Source organism: Aedes aegypti, chromosome 2 (genome assembly GCF_002204515.2).
Source record: "Aedes aegypti strain LVP_AGWG chromosome 2, AaegL5.0 Primary Assembly, whole genome shotgun sequence".
NCBI classification, from domain to species: domain Eukaryota; kingdom Metazoa; phylum Arthropoda; class Insecta; order Diptera; family Culicidae; genus Aedes; species Aedes aegypti.
Window position 1 is genome coordinate 106,593,886 of NC_035108.1, and position 25,393 is coordinate 106,619,278.

The 25,393-nt window shown below is 35.5% G+C and overlaps 1 protein-coding gene across 4 annotated transcripts in view; it reads right to left on the minus strand.

Moving 5' to 3' along the window:
• The window catches only part of LOC5575250 (diacylglycerol kinase 1), a 655,530-nt gene that overhangs the window by 582,452 nt on the left and 47,685 nt on the right, over window positions 1–25,393 (minus strand). For all 4 annotated transcript variants that reach the window (XM_021841863.1, XM_021841861.1, XM_021841864.1 and 1 more), the window contains exon 4: window positions 23,941–24,414. The gene's annotated coding sequence lies outside the window, so the exon portion shown is untranslated. The remainder of the gene's footprint in view (window positions 1–23,940; window positions 24,415–25,393) is intronic.

A 25,393-nucleotide genomic window follows, 5' to 3' on the forward strand; every position in this document is an offset into this window, starting at 1 on the left:
TATTTTTGCTCTTGTAAATCGGAATGAAAAACCATGAAATTTGAACCGTCGTTATATACATGTGTATGAGCTGCTGAATTTGATATACGCCAGTTCCTTCTGAAACAGGTTCCAGGTTCCCTTGTGCCCAAAATGGCCATACTGCAAACAATTTCCAGGGTTCCATTCTTGAGTTCCATATCTTTCATATAAAGCTAAAAGAACGAAAATCGGTTAAAAATGGATTTTTGAGAGCGTTTTAAAGCCATGGGTCATTTTTGACCCTTAATGCATAATGTGTCACTTTTTTGTAGCGCCGCTCCTAGAGGTCACTGAAAGCTTCTTTTAGCACGAAAATGTTCGTTTTCAAAAGTTAGGAAAAGTCAGAAAATTTCAGACTTATATCTCTTTTCTCTACAAAGTTACAGCTTATTTACCGTACCGATGACAAAAATGACCACAATGCACAAGGAAGGTTAATGAGAATATGCTGTGAAAACAATGAAGCAATTTGCTGCAGCCGTCTTTTAGTAATAAGCATTCATGTGTTTGGTACCACGCTGGCCGAATAAAGATCTAATAAACTTCAAAAAACATCATATCGTAATTTTCAGATATCTATTAGAATACATAACCGATTTGTATTGTTTTTTCAGATTAGCTCTTTATCACCTATCTTTGTATAGCCCACATTTTATTTATTTGATAAATTGACGTTAAACAAAATGGTCGCCAAAGACATTTTATATGGAGAATGTCGGTCCCTTAAAAAACATCGGAATATCTTTAAAACCCGATAATTAATGACAGATATTTTAATTAATGATTAATGAATTTTAAATTAATGACATGGATTCTTAAACTAGAAAAGTTTTTTGAGAACTTGTGAAAAAATGATGCATAAATATCGAGAAACAAAAAAGTTATCAAGGTTTGCGGTAAAAAATGAAGCAGCCGGTAGAGAGGTTAATGCTCATGCTCACTATGGGCCGAAGTGGTATTCAAACAATTTTGCAAAAACTAATACATCTGAAAGACAGGTTTGTTTTCTAGTGTTTCAATTTGTAGCTCTAAATGCATATTTCCTAGTAATTCCACTTTCTGTATCATACCACATAACGCCCAATGATCTTCAAATTCATTTGTTTTCAAATTAAAGCTTCCGTTTCCGGCTCGGTATCTCGACAAACCAGCTCAATAAGTCAACCGACAACTCATAGCTCGTGAGTACTTTAATTAATTGCTAAGTAAACACTAGTACCAATTGATTCTCAAAGCCACAGGAAGTGCAGATGTAAATAACCAAGCGATGAAGATAAAACATTTAATTTTCACACAAACACCTTTCATCTCGCCAAACATCTTTGACCTCACGGCAAGAAGCAATCAATTAAAATACTTTCCAAACTTTCTCTTCCCAGCACCTGCCGACGGCTTCAACGCCTCTCCAAATCGTTCTTACCAGTTTCACTGGAAACCACAACGGAAAGATATTAGAGAGAGATACGGGTTTCTTCGTACAAGTTTTCTCCACATACATATGTACGAGTTTGTGAGACGTCCTCGTCTTCGGAGATGTGCATGTGTGTATGTGTCTGTGCGTGGGAGGTGTTAGATAAAATTTTAAGGATCGTTTCGAGAAAGATAATAAATCATACCGGAGCACAACCATCATGATGAGCTCCCCTTTCCCCACCGAATAATAATACGAACGATCGCAAGAGATACGACGAACTAAGATTGAAGCGTACCGTGAATTGGGGGCAAATTGATAGTTTTCCTCCAACTTGTTGACGCATTATCGCTAGATATCCTTATAAATCCCTAGGTGATTCCGGCCTAGGGAAGTCAAGGGAATTTCCAAAACGAAAAAACCCTGAACCGACCGACCAGAAATCGAACTCAGACACCTTCAGCATGGCTTTGCTTTGTAGCCGCGAACACTACACCCAACAGTGATCTATTTGACCCCGGCTTACGGTACAGCTATAGCAAGACGCGGGCGGAGTTCAGACTGCCATCAGATACCCATCAGGTTTGGGGATAAGCATTCGCCCCGAGTTCGTTCGACGTTCGGTGGAATATTTATGAAAAATGAATTGCATAACCGAGATGAGTTTTACTTTATCTTTATTTATTTTTTTTCTTTTCCTGCGGTTCACTTTCGATTATACTTTTTGTGGTGGAAATTACCGCTTGAAGAAACCGTGGGTGGTCCCGGTCGCCATGTAGACTGATTTGGATTTTTCTGTTATCTAAGTGATTTTAGACAAATTGCAGGGTATTCATAGATGTAAGCATCAGTTTTGAAATTTGCTTCTTCCATGCAGCACTTCGTTGGTAAATGTTGGACATGGTATACCATTGGTACCTCGCTTACTTTCAGGAATATGAAATAGACCCCTTTATGTTGTTCTTCGCCTTCTGGGCACTCTCAATCAGTTTTTAGCTGAATAAACTGTTGTTCATCTACTTATGTTACTTGGAATGGTTTGCAAACTTAGAGCGCCTGTACAATCGAAGAAAATCTCTGCGATGTAGAAGGACTTGCGACTTGAAACTAGGGATGTGGAACTGCAGATCTCAACATCCTTGTAAGTAAATAAATTCTTTTCGATATATGTATGTTCCGTTTTTATCAACACGATCGGAAATTTTCAGTTGACAAAAACGGAATAATTTTCTTAGACAAATATTTTACAAATTTGAAAAACAAATTACAGTTTTGTCAGGTTAATACACATTTTCTTCATATAAATGCACAGTATTGATGTTTAGGAGCTGTGAGAAGCATTAAGATTGTTCATTCTTATGGGTTCGTAATGAAAGTTGATTGCATACTCCTATCAATTTGTCATAAATCATTAATAGTTTTAGTTTTCTTGATTTGAATTTTAATAAATGTAATATAGAATATTAGAATTTTAATAAATGTGATATAGAAAACGATAATCACATAAATGTCCTTTGCATCAAAAGATGCGTCATATTTGTAGAAATAACTACAAAGAAGTGGGTCATACTGATCATTATTTTTTTTTCAAGAAATATTAGACAAGAAACAACTTCTTTTTCTACTGTTCATCCTCATCTTTATGCTTCTTCTTCTTCTTCTTCTTCTTCTTCTTCTTTCTTCTTCTTCTTCTTCTTCTTCTTCTTCTTCTTCTTCTTCTTTATGGCATTACATCCCAACTGAGAAAGAGCCTTCTTCTCAGCTTAGTGTTCTACCGCAATTATTAACTGAGAGCTTTTATGCCAAGGTAATTATTTTTTAATTTTTGGCCACACCCGATTGGCGATTAAATGTGGGGTTATGTTGCAAAAGTTTTGCAAACTGAAATGAACATTTACGGTTTCCTGTGTTGCTAAATTGCCAAAATCTTATCAGTAAAACGATTGCGGGTTTTTTCTTCCAATGTTATTACTACTAACTTCGACAGGGATGCACTAATCGCCAATCTAGAACAGCGCCACCATAGCCGTTTAGTTTTACGTTACATCCAAGTAGACTGGCAATAAACTAACCTAAAGTTCTAGTTTTTTGTTAAGTAAAAATCAACTTAAATACTAGTGGCCCCGTCAAACGTTTTTCCATCAAGTAGGCTGCTGAAAAATTGTATGCAATCACCCATACAAACGACAGATTAGTTTTCAGTTGTTTTTTCCAGTTGTTCCAGAGTATTTTTCAAATCGTTTCCTTTACTCAAACACGTCGGAACACTCGGGCCAATGCAACAGTGAAATAATCATGTAGTCTATTAGCCCGTTCTTAAGCAATTTCGTGACATACAAACACCATTCCATTTTTATTTATTTAGAAGGTCATCAAAAAATACAAAAGTGTGCAAATTCTAGAACAAGCATATTGGAAGCACCATATTAGAACTTGTTGGTAAGAAACTCTTTTGTAATGTTTTATGAATAATCGTATGGCTGTTGGTATAAGACTCCTAGTTAACCTTTTGGTCTCCATGTGGGGTAAGGGTTTATATCTGCTCAAAGATCAAGATCCCAGCACATTTGGGATGGCAACGTGCGTGACGTGGGAACGTCCAGTATCAACAGTTCCTAAAATTGTCAGCAATTTCAGCCTATTATCCTCTTCCTCGATGCTAATATATTATAAAATTTTCTATAGATTGCTTTACCTTATCCTCTATCCCTTAGACTGGAATATTGTAGACTGGACCTATTCCCCTATCCCTTAGAACAGGATCTAATCAATGGCTGTTTGCTATAATTTGTACAATGCTATCGAGTTTGACAGATAGAAGATAATGTCCCAAAATATGACGGGGTCGACAGTCTTATCAAAAATGAAATAAACTCGATCATAACTCTTGCCGTTGTCCAAACACTCTTGAGTTCATTCTCAAGTGCATCCCTTATAAAAAAGAACTGAACATATATGGGATCATCCATTAATCACGTAAGGAGTTACAGGGGAGTGAGGGTGTTTGAGATATTTTACGTGCCATACAAATTATTTTTTATTTTCATACAAAAAATCGATACCATAGGGAGAGGGGTGTCGAAAAACCGACAAAATTGTCTTACGTAATTAATGAACAGCTCCTATGTCTATCAAATTCACATAGAAAGTGCTTTGATGCCATGTTATATGTGAAAAAGGAGATGTCTCTGCAACTCTGTTAAGTACGAATTCAACTAATCACAAATCCCAGTTGTTGCTAGGATGTGGCCAGAGCAACTCTCGATTGTTGAATCATGAGTCAATCTTGTCGAACAGACCATGCTAAGTTTGAACTTGAATTGATTAGTGGATAAGCAGGAGTTACACCTTATTGAATCGTATATAACTTGACACCTACCATGTATCGTAGGTGCTCATCATTAACATAATGTCGAAAATTTAACTCTGAGGCTATTGAAAAGCATTCAAACTACTTCAAAATAAATATTTAGTTTATATTCTAAACATTTTGAAAACAAAAAAATAAACATTTTTCGTGTGTTGATAAAAACGGAATAATTTGTTGACGAAATCGGAACATGACAAAATCGGAACATTCCTGTGCTGAACATCCAAGGATTCGGTGGAATTGTTTTAGTACTCCATATTTTATTCTTTAGAAAAAATCTAAGTAAAAAGTATTTAGGAAAGTTTTTGGAAGACGTTCGAGAGAAATGCCTCAAAAACAAAAACTTCCGAAAAAATAATCTGAGTTTCGCCAAATTTTTTAGCCTAGATTTGTCTAAAGCAGATCCGTCAATACATTAATAGTGGATGACAGCTTCCCGATTTATGACGATGTCAATGACTACCGAGCAGTTAATGAGATGTGGCTTCGTTTGAAAAGATCAAACAAACTTTCAGCCAGCAGCTCTGACATCACGGCCAGTCATTTATCCCCCCTCAAGCCACCCAACCGGAGAAGCCAGTGGCAGTGATGTGTTTTAATCTGCGGTGCTCCCGAAAACTCGGTCATAGATTAAAGCACCTTCAGATGAATGGGTGCGATGCGATGGAGATAATCCGCGGTGCAAGAATTTTTCATTGTGGGTAGAATAAACGGCTGCAGGGCGGATTTGGTTGTCGCTCCCAGCTTTTGCTGTTTCGATGAAACCAGGTCAAAAGTCTTATCAGTGATGGCGAAAGACAACAGGGAGGCGGTGATGACACGATGGACGGGCGATTGTCACGGCTTCTCATCTACAGTCACCACTCAGATAGAGGTGTTTCACTCAGGTTCAAAATTAGGTGGGCAGAGGGTTCATTTGGTGATGGCAGTTTAGAAAAATTTACTTTAAACACAGTCTGAAACGAATTGTATTTGCAAAACTTAAGCACGTCATATTACTAAGATTAATTAGCCACGGGCTGAAAATCTCACAAACAAAATGGATAATAATAACAATAATGTTCGTTATTTCTCAATATCCATCATATTCCATCCAAATTATGACTTCACATAATAAATGACCGTACTTCTCGAGAAAATACTGTACCCTACTATAGGTTAGTGCGAGATGATCACTCTCTGGGTGGTTGTTGGTAAGTATCGCGTTCCCAGCCCTGTCTGGCTGATGGAGACAATCTCGAAAAATGATGATGATTATTAGTCTGCGTGACTCGAGAAATATGACAAAGGCACCGATGGTGGACTTTGCTGTTGTCTACTGTGGCTGCCCGGTCTCGCTTAAATGAAGCTGCAATGATACTGAGAGTAACTTATTGTTGCTAGTTATGTCACCACAGTACAGATACTAAATCCATTGAGTGAGTTTTGAGACATCAGTTATCGCATTGGGAATCAGAACTAGTGTAAAGTCGCATTTTCAAGATAAACAAGTCTGGAGAACCAGATAATCGTTTCACTGAAAAGTTGATCAATCGGTACCGTGTGGGATCGAAATCCGTACACTTCATTGAATTTTCATTATTTTAATAGTTTTCAAACTACACATCTAATTACATTAAATTATAAGTTGTTGTTCATGGCAATTTGATACAAGTAGGAAAGGATTTTAAAATTGTAAAAATCAAAATGTGACCGCCCATCATTGTGATGATTGGTTTGTGTGCCTTCTTAGTGATTTAACGAATAAAAGTGAGGACAGTTTCCAACAATTAATAGTCAAATGCGCACTTCTTCGAAACCAACTGTTGATCATGATGACTTCTTATAGTGAGTATTTGCAATTCCGCATGAGTAAATGCTATTTCTGAATAGTACAACAACTGTTGAGGAAGATTATTATGCTGTACGGATTTTGATTCATAATTCCAAATTGAATCTTAATCCGTACAGTGCAAAACTTTAACATATTTCATCACGTTTTAGCTAATATATATAATAGTATGAAGCTGAAACATAACGATGGTGATTTAAGAAAAAACGTTGAAGTAGTGTACAATGGCCAATAATTCCCGAAAACTGCGAATGCTTTAGGTATTTTGAAAATCACCGTCAGAGATACGATAATACAGAGGATTAGGCAAAATGATAGGGATAGGCAAAATTTTACCTAAACTCAAATATTTATAACTTAACGAAAAATTGATGAAATTGGATACATCCAGAAGCAGTCGACCTTCAAATTTTGTCTAGTTTCAGGAACTTGCTTGGCCATACAAATTGGCCTTCGGACACCGTTCCGAACATTCTGTAATCATGTCCAAATGACATTTTTTGTCGTTTGATTTTTTTCTGTGCGATGTAAAGTTGTATAGATGTTTTCTATTTCTCTTGAAGCTAGAACTAATTGGAAGTTGAACGCATTAAGATTCGTTAAAAATCTTCAGATATATGACCATTTCTGAACAATTTTTTCAGCGGCTGCTAGACCACTGTATAGCAGGTAACTTGTGCCCTGGGAGATGTGGTCATTTTCCGAATTGGCCACTTCTCTAGGAGTTCCTGGAATCTACTATAGAGTGATTATTACATCTTGTGGTTCTGATATGCTCCACATCCTCCAAGGCACATGGAACCTACTGTCCATGGAACACGGTGATTCTAAAACTGCTGCCAGAAGCATGAATTTTATAAACATTAGACTTTGTTACCCAAATTGATATGATTCTGTACATTTGTGAAATTGCCCACTTCCATCGGGGTACCTCGAACCTACTATATAGTGGTCATGGCAGCCGGTGGTTCTGAAAGTGCTTTCGGAAGCATCACCTTCAAAAATCTTAATATTTGATACCCATATTGAAGTAACTCCAGACATGTTTTGATTCGGCCACATCCCCCGGAGCACCTGGAATCTACTAAAGAGTGGTCATGGCGTTATGTGTATTTATGTGACCACCATCAGATACGGAATTTCACCACCAGGCGGTGCTAGTGTGCATGAAAGTTTTGTTTTGGGAATATATCAGGATCCTGGTCTTTTGTAAAGATGGCGTCTCCATCAAAGTTATTCAGTCGCTCAAGAGCTATCATTTTTTGAGCCAAAAAATTAGAGATTTTGCCACCAGGTGGCGCTAGTGAGCACGACACTTTTGTTTTGCAAATATATCAGTATTCTGATCACTAATGAAGATGACGTCTTCGTCAGAGTTGTTTAGTAGCTCGAGGGCAATTATTATTCTAGCCAACAGATTCGAGATTCGCTAGTATGCATGAAACTTTTGTTTTGCAGATGTCTCAGAATTCTGACCATTTATCACGATGGTGTCTTCGACAAACTTATTTAATAAACCAAGAGCAAGCATTGATCGAGCAAGTTGATTCTGAATTTCGCCACCAGGCCCGTGAGCATTAAATTTTTCTTTCGCAAATATCTCAGGAGTCCAGCCACTAAGAAATATGGCGTCTTGGGCAAAGTTGTTCGGTAGCTCAAAGGCTATCTCAGTTAAGGCCTTGAATTGAAATTCTAGATTGGCTAAAATAATGATAGCCCTTGAAATACTGAACAACTTTGTCGAGTATGCCATCTTTCTAGATGGTCAGGATCCCGAAATAACCACAAAACAAAAGTTTCATGCTCACTACATAGCGTTACCTGGTGGCAAAATCTCGAACTTTGTTGACTAAAATAATGATAGTCCTTGAGCTACTGAACAACTTTGCCGAAGACGTCATCTTTCTAAGTGGTTAGCATCCTGAGATACCTGCAAAACAAAAGGTTCAATCTCCCTGGCACCGTCTGGTGATGAAATTTTGTATCAACTATCTCGAAAAATAATAGCGCCAAGAGTGGCCCGTCGTCCAAATACCAAATATTAGAATTGGGCGCAATTATGCTGTGCGATGAAATTATGCGACTTCTATGTAAATATGTTGATTTGACCGCATGCTAAAGTGTCATTATTTAAACAAAAACTGCCGGGTATTGTTCCTAAGAAGATTCTTGAGAAGTACAGGGTGCGCCATTGTTTTTGTTGGTGTATAAGCATTGAATAACTTTGGCATTAATCAACCGATGGATTCGATTAGACACATTTTGGAAACTTCAATTCAGTGCAGTTTTAATCACGAATAACTGAAACCAAAACAACACGCCAACACAGTGACGCTTTATATTGAAAATAGTCTATTAGTTGTGCCAAGTCAATATTCATATCCTTGAAAATATCATGGACAACCATCTGGCGACATTGATAAGCAAAACTGACACACTTCAAGAACCGCGAGATGCATGAAACGCCATTCCATGACCAAATAGTGACTGTTTGGGCCGGCGCTCACGCCAAAAAAAAATCATTGGGCCATACTTTTACAAACAGTACGAAATAGCCGATGAAAATCGATATTTTTGGATGTTGACTCATTATATTCGTTCTAAAATTCTTCTCAAATCAGTAACCGACACTGATTTCAATAAGACGGCTCACGGCGCCAATTCCATTATTTTCCAAAAAAAAAACCTTGTAATTTGTACTATTATTGACTACAATGATGTAAGAAGTTATTTGCAAATATGTCTCTTCACACTCGTAGCTGCAAAAATGACTTATACGCCTTTATGCAAAAAAAAATCTCGCGTTCAGTATCATAAGGGCGTAACTGCAATGATCGATTTTCTTTTTAGCTAATTACTCGGCCAGGCGACAGCTTTTGACCGCTTTTTTCGATTCAGTAGAAAGTACTCATCGCCCTTCGTCATGTTACATCGAAAAATGTTACCAAATGGAATTTCCTGTACTAGTCCAAAGAGAAAATCGACGAAGAGAAATCGATCAATGCTGATACGCCTGTATGATACTAAACGCAAAAAATGCGGAAATTTTGAATTTTTTCAGTTTTTAACATAAAATTTTAATAAAATCTTGGAAACTTCATTTAAAATATATTATTTTAAACATAAACTTGCTCTTATGTAATGTCTGGTTCTGCTTTGGCCACATAGCGTTGCGAGATTTTCGGATTTTTTTATCACAAACAACTCATTTTCATACTTGTGCTGGTTAAGGAGTATACCGAAAAATAGTTAAAAATTTCGAAGAGTTGCAGGGAGTTGCAGCTGTATCTTTCAGACCTCTTAGAGGACACTCTGAGGAACATGTCTGTGAGTGATTAAGGGTGGAACTCGGTGGAACTTTTTTCGAATCGATAACCAAAGTTACATGTTAGTATTTCCTGGGTTTGATTTCATAGCCAACTCATCGTGCCGATTTTTGATATTCAAAGTTAAAATTGGTGTGCTTATCCTATCAAAAATACTTCACCAACCTTCAAACATGTTCTCTTTCAAATTTTGATTGAATGGATTGGTTTCAACACCCTCCGTACTAGTTAAAAGTGATGTTGAAAACATGCGACAAAATATAGTTTTTCTGCTACTCCGACAACTGTCACTTTCGACGCTTGTTGTAGTCGTTAAAGTGCTTGATAAATCCTTCAATAGCCGTTTCAATAGCCGTTTCAATAGCCGATGTTATCTTTAAACACTTGTGGATACTTACAATAGCCGAATAAAATAACTTGAAATTTGATTTTTGTCCATGGCGCTCCGTGGCTCACTGCAGATCAAACTGTTCAGTTTTTGCAAAGAAATGCCCTGGGTGTCTGATGTCACCAAGTAGTGATTTGAATTTGGGGATACTGATTTGATTCCCATTGACTTAATATTTCTGAGTTTTTTCAAAAGCATAGTGTATTTCAGCGATTATTCGACCATTGACGAATTAACAGGAATTCGTCTCAATTCTTACAGATGTTACAGATAATTTCGCAAAAATACAGTCAGAAATTCTATCCATACTTGGAACGCTGATTTGCTGAAATGACCTACCATTTGGCATAAAGTAGTTTGGCATAAAGCCGTTTGGCATAAAGTCGTTTGGCATAATTGTCATTTGGCATAAAGTCGTTTGGCATAATGAGCCTGGAACCAAGGATTTCTTAAGAAGCCATTCGTTTTTTACGTTTCTATTGAATCTTCCTGATGACATCAGGCTTGTTTCGGAGTCATTTGATACAAAATGACACTTCCAACAATATGCTCTTGAATAAAATAAAGCATATTATGAAAGTTATTGTTAACAGTATGTTATTATTTATTCAGAAATTACCATTCTTTCACATATTGGAATAAATGTTTGCACTGAAGTTATACATATATTTAGCACAAATTTACCTTTCTTTCAAACGTTTTATTTTTTTTTTCTAATTATTATGTAACCATAATTATTGGTATAAAAATTGTTGATTTAAAATTTGAATAAATTTCACCTTTGGTGCCGTATTTTTAAAATTTTTGTTGCTTCAGACTGACAAAAGGGCGTCAATCGATAACATTGATCTGATCAGCGAAATGAGAAATCGATTACTGCAATTACTTCGATGGATTGTGCTACTTTTCTCCAAATGTCGTTTCCCCGATCGCCATTTCCCAGAATGCCAGTGCTTCGAATATCTCGTTTCCCCGATTAACCCACTTCGCCGAAAAGTTTTAAGCACTTATAACTGTCGTAACTTTATACATTTCAGGGTGATGAACGAACTGGCCATCTAATATGCACCCTTCTTTATTTAATTGACGGTTCTTTCGAGTTTTACCGTCCTCAGTATTTTTGTCATCATGTGTATAGCCGAGAATGACCTCACTCTTTTGATTGCTTATCTTTTTTCTTGTTCACTATCTAGCCACTGAAGATCATTACAGTACCTATTTAAACTGCACCACTTTTTGGGGAAATTGTTCATTCGGGGTACTGGCATTTGGGCAACTGGCATTCGGAGAAACGACATTCGGGTAAAAGTAGCACAGCCACTTCGATTATTCTGAACGCAATATATGATGTCTTTTCGTTTTATTATGCCACAATAATTTTTGGCATTCAAGCTTCTATTGGTGTAATCATAAATTTTGCCTTCTTTTAAATATAGGCTGTTCTTTTATTTTTGCTAAATGTGAACCATATTTTACATTTCGCTGTTTTATCAATTCTTGCAAGACGTGCTGTTATAATGATAATTTCTTTAGAACCTGCCAATATTCAACATATTTTTTTTGCAAATGCTTGATCTCCTTTCGAGATAAGCTGGAAAAATATTATTTCAATCACAAGTTTTTTCTTCTTTCGATAACAAACGGTGTTTTTGATGTTCACATCCAAAATTAAAATTTATATTGAACCGTTGAAAATTTTTGCCACAAATATTTATTTCCAAAAATGTGTTGTTCATTTGAATTATGCTGTGAGAAGATTTTTTTGCGTTAGAGCTTTTATCAAGTAATTTTCATCAAGTGTTAGGTCCAAACTGGGATAGAACATGATCTGTAGCGAAATATTCTATGAGAGTTCCCTTTATTAATAATTGTGAACTTTCTTTGCCAATTTACTATTTTCAAATATGTATATCGCAACAAGCTCAAAGATACTCTATGTTTTTGGGTGTAGAGAAAATTTTTTATTCCCAAAAAGATCTTCCAATGTTCTCTAATGTCACAACAATGTTTTACATTCATAGCTTGGAAAATCTCTGAACGAACACCACGCTTGTTGAGAACCTACCAAAAATGTTTGCTATGGGCTCGGTGGTGTTGATCTCGGTAAAAGCTTAAAAAATGCCGATATTCATTCTAAGTCAATCATTATGCCAAACGGCCATTATGCCAAACGACCTTATGCCAAACGGGGTACAATCGATTTGCTTGCTTATTCACAGTAATCTCTCCCTGACATCAATCAATCCCTACTTTATCAATTTCGAATGCATTTTTTTTGCCAAATGGGCGTAAATAGTCAAATGATATTATTGAAGGAATAGAAACTCAATGAATAACTGTAGACATTCAGCAGCAATTTTTGCAATATTTCCATTATGAGTTCATTCAAGTATCTCAACAAACAGTGCACTATCTGCTCAGTACAATTTGCAGAACTTTTCACAAATCCTTTTAAAATATATTTTTTTTTTCAAGACAAAAAAATCCATATAATGTTCATTTTGCTAAATATGTATTCTATCTTTTGCTTTAAAGTTAAAAATTAATCAATATTCAAACAGAGCAATTGCAATGAACATATGCATAAAATCTGTTGGACATTCCAGTTGAACCTCCCAGTAACTTTTCTATGCAGTATTCAGGGAATTCATCAAAGAATTCTATCTGCCACATGTCCAAAAAATCCAATGGCTTTATGATTACTCAAAGATCGAATCCACATACATAGTTGAGCTCAAAAATTGTTGGCAACGCCTTGTTCTCGCGGATAATGCAAAATGATTCTCGAGAAAAAATTACGCTATCTTCCGCAAAATGTTTCCCAAATCTCAGCAAACGAACATGTTGCTCGTCGTAAAATATATATCTAGGTGCTTTGTGGTATCACTGACGAGAACAAATATTGAACAAATACGAGAATCTGGAAAAACAATAAACGTGCAGTTTAAACACGGTTTTTGCAGTAAATATTTTATGAATATCTTTCTTCTTATGCTTTCCTTTTCATTCCTCTAACATTACATTCCAGTTAGGATTTTAGCATAAGAATTTATGATAATAGAATAAGAATTTTTCTCTGACACGAATGCGCCCTTCTGGTGTAAGGTATCACAAGAAAAACAAAGCATTTTTAATAGTGAACTTTCTCCAGTATTGTTGCAAAAGGGTATCGTGTTATAACCAAAATTACACTGTATGTATGTTCAGGACAAAGATCTTCAACGGCACCTAAATTTGAAACCAGCTACTTTTAATAAAGTCTTGTTTTAAAGCTACACATTTGCATTCCAGAACATCCGCAAACAGGCACTGTAAGTAATACCACGCTTCTATTTTGTACAACAAGTGTGCCTTCAGATGGTGCTTGTACTCAGCACAAGCTGTTCTAAAAAATTGATCACATTTTTCACATCATTCTTAGTAGTAACTATACATTTTCTGATTTTTTTTAAATACGATACTGTGCTTTCCACTCGAATTGCAATCGAAAAACGCTTTCAACTCAAATTGCAATCGAATTGCATGAAGTTTACATTTTTGTTGATCAAAAGAAGCAAAATGAGTTATCTGTGTCGAGGTTCTAAACTGGATTCTACCCCATTTCCCCGAATGCCGTTACCCTGAATGCCATTACCCCAAATGTACCATTACCCCGAATCCCATCACCCCGAATGCGATTTCCCCGAATTTACAATTATTTTGACATGATGATATTGATGACATTTTCCCATGATATTGGAATTCGGGGTAATGTCATTCGGGGTGATGGGTCGTTCGGGGTTTTAGAATTCTGGGTAATGGCGTTCGGGTTAATGGCATTCGGGGTAATGGGATTCGGGGTAATGGGGTAGAATCTCTAAACGGATATAGCATGCAGAAATATACAAGAAAATAATGAACATTTCAATTTTGTGCGCTATTTTCTCAATGTCTACTTTTTCCATATGAAAAATTTGCTTTCATGGGTAGTTTATTAGGCGTATAAAATACGGCAAACTACAGTGGAAGAATGAATTGAGAAAATTATACAGTAATGTCCTGATTATGTCAGCCCCTTGGTGCATTTTGGGTTGACAAAATGGGAAAAAGTGTAAATCGGGAAAAAATCGACCACTTTTTATTATTATTTTTACCTATAGTCTTTGTTTTATTATTTTGGTAATGATTATAGCGTTTTATTTTGATTTTTGTATGAGCCGTATTATTTAACAAGATCCCTAACGTAACTCCGTTCCATGACAACTGCGATACAAAGTGAATTCAGCCTTTAGATGATGGTATAGGTGTGGCCAGATTGTACCCCGTTTGGCATAAAGTCGTTTGGCATAATTATTGTTTTTATTATTTTACCTATGCCGTTTGGCGCAATGGTTATTTGGCAAAATAGCCGTTTGGAAAAATGATTGACTTAAAGTAAATATCGGCATTTTTAAAACTTTAACCGAGATCAACACCACCGAGGGTACTAAATAAGCGTGGTGTTCGTTCAGAGATTTTCCAAGCTAAGAATTTCAAAAATTGTTGTGATATTAGAGAGCATTACTAAATAAACCTCGTGACGGGTCTCTACGTCTCAGGACATAGATTATCTTTGAGCTTGTTGCGGCATACATATTTGAAAACAGTAAATTGGCAAAGAAAGTTAACATTTATTCATCAAGGGAAAGCTCATAGAATGTTTCGCTGCAGATCAAGCTTCGTCCTAGTTTGGCCGTAACACTCGATGAAAATTACTTGATAAAAGAATGAATTTTTTTGCAAAATATCGAAAGCTCTAATCCAAAGATCTGTCAATGCGACTTGATGCAAAAATAGCCTATATACGAGAGCAGATTATTTTTCGCTTAAAATGTGTAAGGCTCTAACGCAAAAAAAATCTTTTCACAGCATAGCTCTAATGAACATCACATCTTTAAAATATCACATCTTTAAAAGAAAATATGTGTGGCAAAACTGTTCAATACTTCAATATAAATTCTAATTTAAGAAGCATACATCAAAAACACCGTTTATTATCGAGAGCAGGGAAAATATGTGATTGAAATAATATTTTTCCAGCATATCTCGGAAGGAGATCACGCGTTTGCCCCAAAAAAAGTATATGTTGAATATTGGCAGGTTCTTAAGTAATTATCGTTCTTACAACACATCTGGCAAGAATTGATAAAACAGCAAAATATAAAAATGATCAGCTTTACTAAATAATAAAATTTAAAACAGTATAAATATAAAGAACAGCCTGTTTTTAAAAGAAGGCAAAATTTATAATTAAACCAATAGAAGAATGGACGCCAAAAATTATTGCGGCATAATCAAACGAAAAGACATAAAAAAGTGCGTACAGAATCATCGAAGTGATTGTGCTACTTTTCCCCGAATACCATTTCCTCGAATGACTGGTTTCCCCGAAAATTGGTGACGAGAAAGAACGATAAACAGCCAAACGAAGGAAGAATTCTGCCATTCTTGGCTATACACATGCTGAGGACGGTAAAACTCGAAAGAACCGCCAACTAAATAAAGAACGGTGCATATTAGATGGTCAGTTCGTTCACCAACCTGATATATCTAAATTTACGACAATTAACGGGAAAACGGGATATTCGGGGAACTGGCGTTCGGGGAAAAGTATCACAACCCATAGAAGTAAATGCAGTAATCGATTTCTCTTTTCACTGATAATTTGAGCAGATCAATGTTATCGATTGCCGCCCTTTTGTCTGTTGGCAACAAAAAATACTTTAAAAATGTAGCTCCAGAGAACAGCCTATACATAAAAGAAGGAGAAATTTATTGAAGTTTATAATAAATAATAAATAATAAAATGCTATTGGCAATAACTAGCCTAATATGCCTATTTTTTTTCAAGAGCGAATGATTGTTAAATCATGTGTCATTTTGTATCAATTGACTCCAAAACAAGCCTGATGTCATCAGAAAGATTCAATAGAATCGTAAAAACGAAAAATTGTTAATTCTTGGTTTCAGACTCATTATGCCAAACGACCATTATGCCAAACGACCATTATGCCAAATGACTTTATGCCAAATAACCTACCACCGTGTGGCCAAGGTCATATTTGACTTTGTACATTATGGTTGTACCCAATATTTCCACATTAGGTTAATATAACTTTTAAGCTAACAAAATCGGGTCAAAAAGGATGCTAGAATCGGGGGTAGGTGCCAAAATCGGGTGTAGATTAAATTGGAGGTAGACAAAATCGGGGGTTGACAAAATCGGATCATTACTGTGTTCAGCAAAGATGTAGTTAGGCGATAATACGCCCAGGAATGGTGTGATCAGAGATGAAATAAAGACCTCCATATTCCTTGCAGTTGCTCATACTTTAATGGCACATAATATTGAAGAACAAAATTTAGAATTCCGTGAAAAGTGTATTGCGATCTGTCAAACTTGGGTACCTTTTGCAGTACCAAGGGATCAAATTCAGTATTAGAAGTGGTATCCATTCTGAACCCGGCAACTATGTCTCTATTCGTATCTGGTGGAATGCTAGACTGTAGCAGGTTCGGATTAAAAAATGAAATAAACAAAAGAAACCACTTTGATATCCAATAAATTGTTTTGCGCGCCCACAAAAAAAATCATTCTTCATATACAAAACAAGTAACGCCACCTCGCTACTTATCTCAGTTGTTTCCTCTGACCATCCAGTTTCTTCGTCGAAGAAAATCAGAGAAGCAAACAGAGTGAACCTCCTAGCCTGCATCGTGGGATTGATCTCGCCTTCTCAAACGACCAAGAACAGTACTTCCCAACCTGTGCGAAGTCAGTGAATAGAATAGTAGAAAAGCATTTCAAATTTAGTGATCGTCGTTTCTTTGTGAGCAATCCGATCATCAAATTTAAAATGGGCATTAGGGTGCCAATGCAAATCGATTTTTCGAATTTCAAAAAATGGTAGTGCTCAAAAGTTTTGTCTCCTCGAAAAAAGTCCCCATGCAAAATTTGAGCTCAATCGGACTTCATTAAGTGGACCCCAAAGCCGTCAAAGTTTGGCTTTTTTGACCCATGAAAAATCTCCAAAAAAAATCGAAATTTTTTTTTTTTTTGCCAGTTGTCTTAGGAATGCATGAAACGTCGAGATCTGGTGTTATTTGGAAAAAAAATTTTTTTGAAAAAATCGACCTTTTGGGACTTAGTAAATTTTTGAGTTGGTGGAGTGAATTGAATTTGAAATGAACGATTTGAATTCAATTGCTGAGAAACTCAAGGCAATAGTATTGAAACATATCCTATATCATTGTTGGCCACTGAAAGCATATTATATGTGATATTTCATTAGGGTGGTTCATTTACTTTCCATTAGGGTGGTCCTTTTTGTTAAAAAATAAAAAAAATAAAAAATAGAATTTTAATTGAATATTGAAGACAATAGTATTGGAACATCTCTCACATTATCGTAAGCCATTTTCTACATTTAATATGTGATATTTTATTGGGGTGGTTCTCTTATTTTCCATTAGGGTGGGCCTTTCTGTCGAAAAATCATAATTTGAGTGGGATATTAATAACAATAGTATTTTATCACCTCTTTCATCATCGTAGGGCATTTCCTTCATTAGATTCGTGATATTTTATTAGGGTAGCTCACTTATTTTCCATTGGTGTTTGCCGAAAATTAAAAAAAAAATCAATAAATTTTGAATTTCATCCTTTTTTTTAGCACAATAGTATTTTAACACCTCTTTTATAATCGTAGGCCATTGTCTTCATTTTTGTTTAGAGAGGCTTTAAATTCCTCTGAATTCATGCGCCTCTAGTTCCATTTGATATGCGACATCATCGTAGGACACTGTTAACATATTTCATTAGGGAGTTTCTCTCATTTTTCATTAGGGTGCATGATTTTTCGTATAGTTTGAAACCATGATTTCTCGCAAAAGTCTCGTCCACTTTCCTTAATTATGGTGTCATTGTATAAATTTCAACCTTAATATCTACAGACCGAAAGATTATGGTGTGGACTACTGCATAATATTTGCGTAATGTTAGACGAAAAATGTAAAGGTAACTTAGTTAACAACAAAAGAGTTTTCTAGAAAGCCTCTCATTGTTAGAAAGGTCCTTTTGAAAAGTTTTGCGTGATTTTCATTCGGAATGCAACACTTCACTAAGCTGAACCAGTTCGGAGTCCTCGTCTCATACAAAATCCGCTTGCTACTTCGTGATTTCAGATGCACTCATCTCAGAGATCAAGCATTGAGCCTCAGTGACCTTTCCAATTTAGTTTTGCAAATTCCGAAGGAAATTCCTGAGAAAATTCTGAAGGAAATTCTAGAGGAAATACCGAAGGAAATTCCAAAAGAAATTCCAACGTTAATTCCAGAGGAAATTACGAAAGAAATTCCAGTGGAAATTCTGAAGGAAATTCTAGTGGAAATTCCGAAGGAAATTCCAGACGAAATTTCTCAGGAAATTCCAGAGGAAATTTTGCAGGAATTTCTAGAGGAAATTCCGAAGGAAATTTTAGAGAAAATTCTGAAGGAAATTCCAGAGAAAATTCGGGAGGAAATACCAGAGAAAAAACTGAAAGAAATTCCAGATGAAATTCCAGAGATAATTTCGAAGAAAATTCTAGGGGAAATACGGAAGAAAATTCCAAAGGAGATTCCGAATGAAATTCCAGAGGAAATTCCGAAGGAAATTCCAGAGGATATTTCGAAGGAAATTCCAGAGAAAATTCCGAAGGAAATACCGAAGGAAATTCCAGAGGAAACGAAAATTATAAAGGTACTTCCGAAGAAAATTCCAAAATAATTTCAAAGCTTCAAAAGAAATTCCAAATGAAATTCCGAATCAAATTTAGCATGAAGCTCCAAAAGGAATTCCGAAGGTAACTCCAGAAGAAATTACGAAGCAAATTGCAAAGTAAATTTCGACGAAAATAACGTAGAAAATTTCAAATCAAATCCCGAAGGTAGCTCCAAAAGAAATTCCAAAGCAAATCCCGAAAGAAATTCCAAAGCAAATTCCATAAAAATAAATCCGAATGGATGTTTGAAGGATGCTCTGAAGCAAATTCCAAAGAAAACTCGGACGAAAATTGCGCAGAAAATTCCAAATGAAATTCTGAAGCCAGCTCTAAGATAAATTGCAAAGGAAATTCCATAAGAAAATTCAAAGGAACTTCCGAAGCGAAATGCAAAGGAAATTCCGAAGGAAATTCAAGAAGAAATTCCGAAAGAAATTCCAAAGGAAACGCCGAAGAAAATTTTGAAGAACTGAAGAAAGAAATTCCGAAAGTAATTCCAAAGAAATTCAAAATAACTTCCTGAAGCAACTTACTGAAAGAAATTCATGAAGAAATTCCAAAGGAAATTCTGAAGTAAATGAGATATGAAGTTCTGAAGAATACAAAGAAATTTTAAAAGATACTCCCAAGAAAATTCCGAAAATTCCAAAGTAAATTCCGAGAAAATTCAAAGGAAATTCCGATGAAAATTACGTAAAACAGTCCAAAGGTAAATTCCGTAAAAAATTCCAATCAAAACTTCTAAATAAAACTCCGAAATCTCCATAGGACATTCCAAAGGTTATTCCAAAGGAAATTCCGAGTAAACTCTATAACAAATTTGGAAGTAAACTTCAAACGAAATTCCGAAAGAAATTTCAAAGAGAGTTTTGAAGGAAGTAATAAAGGAATTCCAAAGGAAATTCTAAAGAAAATTTGATAACTAGCCTCAAAGAAAACTGCAAAGGAATTTTAAAGGATACTCCTTAGGAAATTTCGACGGAAATTCCAAAGTTAAAGGAAACTAAAAAAAATCCAACGGAATTTCCGAAGCAAATTTTTGCGTAAAAAATTCCAAAGGAAATTCCGAAAAAAATCCAAAGGAAATTCTTAAGGAAATTCCGTTGAAATTCCAAAGGAAATTCCGAAAACTCGATAGGAAATTCCATAAAAAATTCAAAACAAATTCCGATTGAAATTCAGAAAGGAATTTCTAAGGAAATTTCGAAGAAAAAATCACAGCTCTAAAAGAAAATCTAAAGGAAACTTCGATGGAAACTTTCAAAATATAAGGGAAATCACGAAAAAAAACAGAATAAAATTCTAAAAGAAATTCTGAAGCACATTCCGACGACAATTCTGAAAAATATCCAAAGCATATTCAAAAAGGAATTTCTAAGGAAATTCCAAAGAAAATTCCAAAGCAATTCCCGAAGCAAATTGCAATAAAAAAAGGAAGTTAATAGGAAATTTCGTAGAAAATTTCTAAGGAATTTTCTATGGAATATCAAAAAAAAAATTGTAAGGAAATTCTCAAGAAAACTCTGTAGAAATTCCAAACAAAATTGTAAAGGAAATTTCTAAGAATATTCCGCACTAAATTTCCAAAAGGTCCAAAAGAAATACCAAATGAAATTCCGAAGAAAGCTTCAAAGAAAATTTCGAAGGAAATTCCAAAGTAAATTCCAATGCTTCGAAAGAAATTCAAAATAATATTTCGAATACAATTCTGAAGGAAGCTCCAAAGATAATTACACAGGAAATTCCGAAACAAACTCTAGAAGAAATTCGGAAGGAAACTCCAAAGAAAATTCCAAAGCAAATTTCGAAGAAAACTCAAAAAGAAACTCCGAAGTAAGTTTCGAAGAAAATTCCAATGAAAAGTTCAGAATGAAATTCCGAAAAACACTTCATAGGAAATTTCGAAGGAAATACCACAGAAAATTCAAAAGGGCACTTCTAGAGATACCGAAGAAAATTCCACAGGATATTCCGAAGCAAATTCAGGATAAATTTCCAATTTTGATGAAAATTCCGTAGAAGGTTTTAAAGGATATTTCGTAGAAAAGTCCAATAAAATTTTTTAAAAGGAATTTCGAAGGAAATTCCGATTAAAATTCCAAAGGAAACTCCAAAGAAAATTCCGTTGAAAACTCCAACGCAAAAATCCATATGAAATTCCGACGAAATTTCTATAAGGAACTTTGTTACATCTTTGAAGAATAAACGAGAACTGATTGTTAAAACTGGAATTGCCTACGTTGTCACAACCGAATCGCGTGTACTATAGCAAGCAGAAGGCAACGTACTTTTATTTCGGGAATGAAGGAGCCCAAGCCAGAGAATCTCTTTTGAAAATATAAACTAAACACTTTTTGTTGCCCTTCATCGTCGCCCATCAAGCTATTGTCATAATTTGAATACGTCAAAAATTATTTCATTCCTGATTTATCTGTATTTTAATTATGGCAGTTAGAGTTGTGCTTCACTGAATTCACTGATGATTGTTGTTGCAACGTTTTATTTTAACTATTCAAAAGAAAACCTTAATGAAAATATCTTAACGAAGAGTTGCATGCCAATGAACAATCATGATTCAAAACTATACAAACAAAGTTGATTTGTTAGATCTGTTGAGAATATTTTTTTTAATTTACAAATTAAATGATCGCCCTTATGCAAAACTGAGGACAATAGCCCCAATGAAATATCACATATTATGTTAACAGTGGCCTACAATGACATAGGAGATGTTTAATTACTCTTGAATTTACTATTTCATTTAAATTCTCAATTTTTTTTTAAGGACCACCGTAATAGAATATAAGTGAACCTTCCCAATGAAATATCACGAATCTAATGAAGGAAATGGCCTACGATGATGAAAGAGATGATAAAATACTATTGTTATTAATATCCCACTCAAATTATGATTTTTCGACAGAAAGGCCCACCGGAATCGAAAATAAGTGAACCACCCTAATAAAATACCACATATAAAATGTAGAAAATGGCTTACGATAATGTGGGAGATGTTCCAATACTATTGTCTTCAATATTCAATTAAAATTCTATTTTTTATTTGTTTTTATTTTTAACAAAAAGGACCACCCTAATGGAAACTAAATGAACCACCCTAATGAAATATCGCATATAATATGCTTTCAGTGGCCAACAATGATAAAGGATATTTTTCAATACTATTGCCTAGAATTTCTCAGCAATTGAATTCAAATCGTTCATTTCAAATTCAATTCACTCCACCAACTCAAAAATTTACTAAGTCCCAAAAGGTCGATTTTTTCAAAAAAAAAATTTTTCCAAATAACATCAGATCTCGACGTTTCATGCATTTCTAAGACATCTGGCATCAAAAAAAAAATCGATTTCGGAAATTTCATGTACCCCCCCCCCCTTTTGGAGATTTTTAATGGGTCAAAAAAGCCAAACTTTGACCGCTTTGGGGGTCCACTTAATGAAGTCCGATTGAGCTCAAATTTTGCATGGGGACTTTTTTCGAGGAGACAAAACTTTTGAGCACTACCATTTTTTGAAATTCGATGGCAAAATTTTTCCCATACATTCCATTGGCACCCTAATGGGCATATATGAACGATCATTCAAGGGCATAGGTTTTAATCGTCTGTTGAAACATTTGGATGTAGTAAATTTAGTGAAGACTGATCTAGTGGAACCATGGTAAACTTGTATGAGGAATTAAGAGTAGAGCATTGCAGCTTGCTCCTTCATAGAGGATTTTTTTTGAAAATAATATTGGCTTTAGTGGAACTACAGCCGTCTCTCCACATCTCGACATCCTAAAGATCATCGAGATAGGGAGAGATCGAGACATAGCGCAAATTTTTAAGGAATACTTGATCGAAATTCTCTCCGTTACCTGGAAAATTATAAACAAAAAGACGTTATTTGAGCTAAAAATAATAACAAAAACGTTTTCCCCACTTCTTCTTTACAACAGTACAAAAAATGTTAATTATCATTTTTTTAAGTAAATTCTTCACCTTCAGTTTCTTTTGATGCGCCGCGCTATGTAAAAATAGGACGCCATGAACATTCAAACTTTGGGAACCTCTGACCAACAGTATCCCGCTCCCATCTCGTTCTAGTTATTTCGATTCAAAGCATATCTCTCCTACCGAATGGCAAAGGTAAATAAACAATCGCCCAGAGGCCGACGATGGAACCCAACGCCATCAGGCCGGTCCAAGGCAGGTTGCAGTGGCAGTAAAATTTATTATTCAGCACGCGCGGAAATTGATGTTTATGAGCAGCCGGTCGTCTCTCGCTCGGCTTTCGTCGTTTTCGTCGTCGTTTTAATCATCATTGTCGTTGTGTCCCCAAAATGAGTTTAGCCTCCCAGAAAGGTGTGGGAGTGTTGATTGTGTATTTCTTTTGGTTAAGAATTATGAGCGCGACCGGGATCCGGGATGATGGGTTTATTCAAATTAATGAGATTGGAGGAATAAAGGTATCGTCATTAATGATATACAGTGAATTTCCATTCCAGGATTAAGGGTTTGGTGTTATTTCGATGAATGGAATCGCTTAATCAGTTTCCACTGGTTTTATCTGCTTGGTTTAGATGAAACTTTGCAATTTTTTCGAGAACATTGTTTCTTGGAAGGCAGCTTGATTTTCAGTCTACAAACATCTATAGAACAGAACTGGCTATTTCAAGGCTTTCGTCGGCTTTGGATTCTTGGAGATCATTTGTTCAGACGGTCTCACAGACTGAAATCCGACACAATTTCTCGTTACATATTCCTCGTATCAAACAACAAAATCTTCCATTTTACTCTTCATCTAAACTTACCTTCTGTAGTTATTTTCCTTTCGCGACGATGTGGTTCTAATATTTCACGAAATTTCTCTCGAATCTCGCTGTTCCTTGCTTACGGCTTCTGGTTTGCGCTCATGCGGTTTTGCAGCCACCCACTTCTACCAAGAACCGGGAAACAGATACCTGTCTCTGAGCTCAGCTGAAACAGCGAAACCCACGAATTGCGGTGTCGCGTGTCGGTGAAGCTGGAAAAACAAATCCCCACTTGTCTCACCGTTGCACCTTCTCTAGAGAATCTTCGTTTCAGAGCGCGCTTCTCACAAACAAAACTGAAGGGGTTTTACTTTTCACTTGCACATAGCTGCTGACGTTGTGGTGAGACCTCAGAAGAATTACACCGTTCCGACACAATTCACGGAATATTCTGCGCTGTAGGTGGATGCTAATCTCGTTCAGTTTCGGTTGATGGTCAATTTAGGATTTGGTCACGACTTCACTGCCTTCGAGCTGAAATGAGAATAGAAAATGGAATAAAATTAACATTCTGAATATCTTTACAAGCTTTAAGAAGCTTTTGATATTTCTTGACTAATATTTTGGACATATTGACGGTTTAACCCTTAAAAATAACCCCAGCAGAAATTGACAACAATATTATAAGGAATCTTGTTACCTGGTTATCATCATTTGATATTTGCTTTTGTTATTATCTTGGCTGAATTAACAGCCAATACAACCAATGGACAACAAAAATAAGAACTCAGATTTGTCCGTCGAATAACGAAGTAACAGTAAATTTTGTGATCACTAATTTCAAGTTCATAACTCAATGTGTATTTTTTGCATTTGAATATTATGGTCATAAATCACGGATTTTTTTTTGAGATCTGAGTGCTCTGGCCTTCGCACCAAACAATTAAACAAAATTTTATATGATGTAAAGCCTACTTTTTTTATTACTACACGCTTCATAAAAATTTTATGGGATAGAAGTTTGCGAACATATATTGATATCAAACATGTCTGTCAGAAATACAATGAAAACAAGTTTTGGTTTGACTCGGTTGTCATTGGTAACAGAATAAAAAAAATGAGAACATCGATAATGAAAGTTGTTATAAGGTACCGTGGGGTAAGTGGATACAGCAAAATCAATAGTTAAATTCATTGTTATGTACAGCTAACGTGAATAATGTAACTCAAACTTTTTTCTGTGGATAACAAATAAGGGACTATTATACTTCAAATCGTCATCTATTTCGGATTTTCTGATTGTTATGTATTGAGTATGGGAGACTTAAAAATTTGCGCTAAATGATCCACTTGCCCCACCATGGTGGGGTAAGTGGATCACCATTAAAAAAAATCTGTTCTCGAATCAAATGTAGTGTGATTATGTTTAATAAGAATGATATTATCCTTGTTCAAGTTATTAGTGCTAGTGATGTTACATTTTAATACTTTAAAATTAAAAAGTATCTTTATT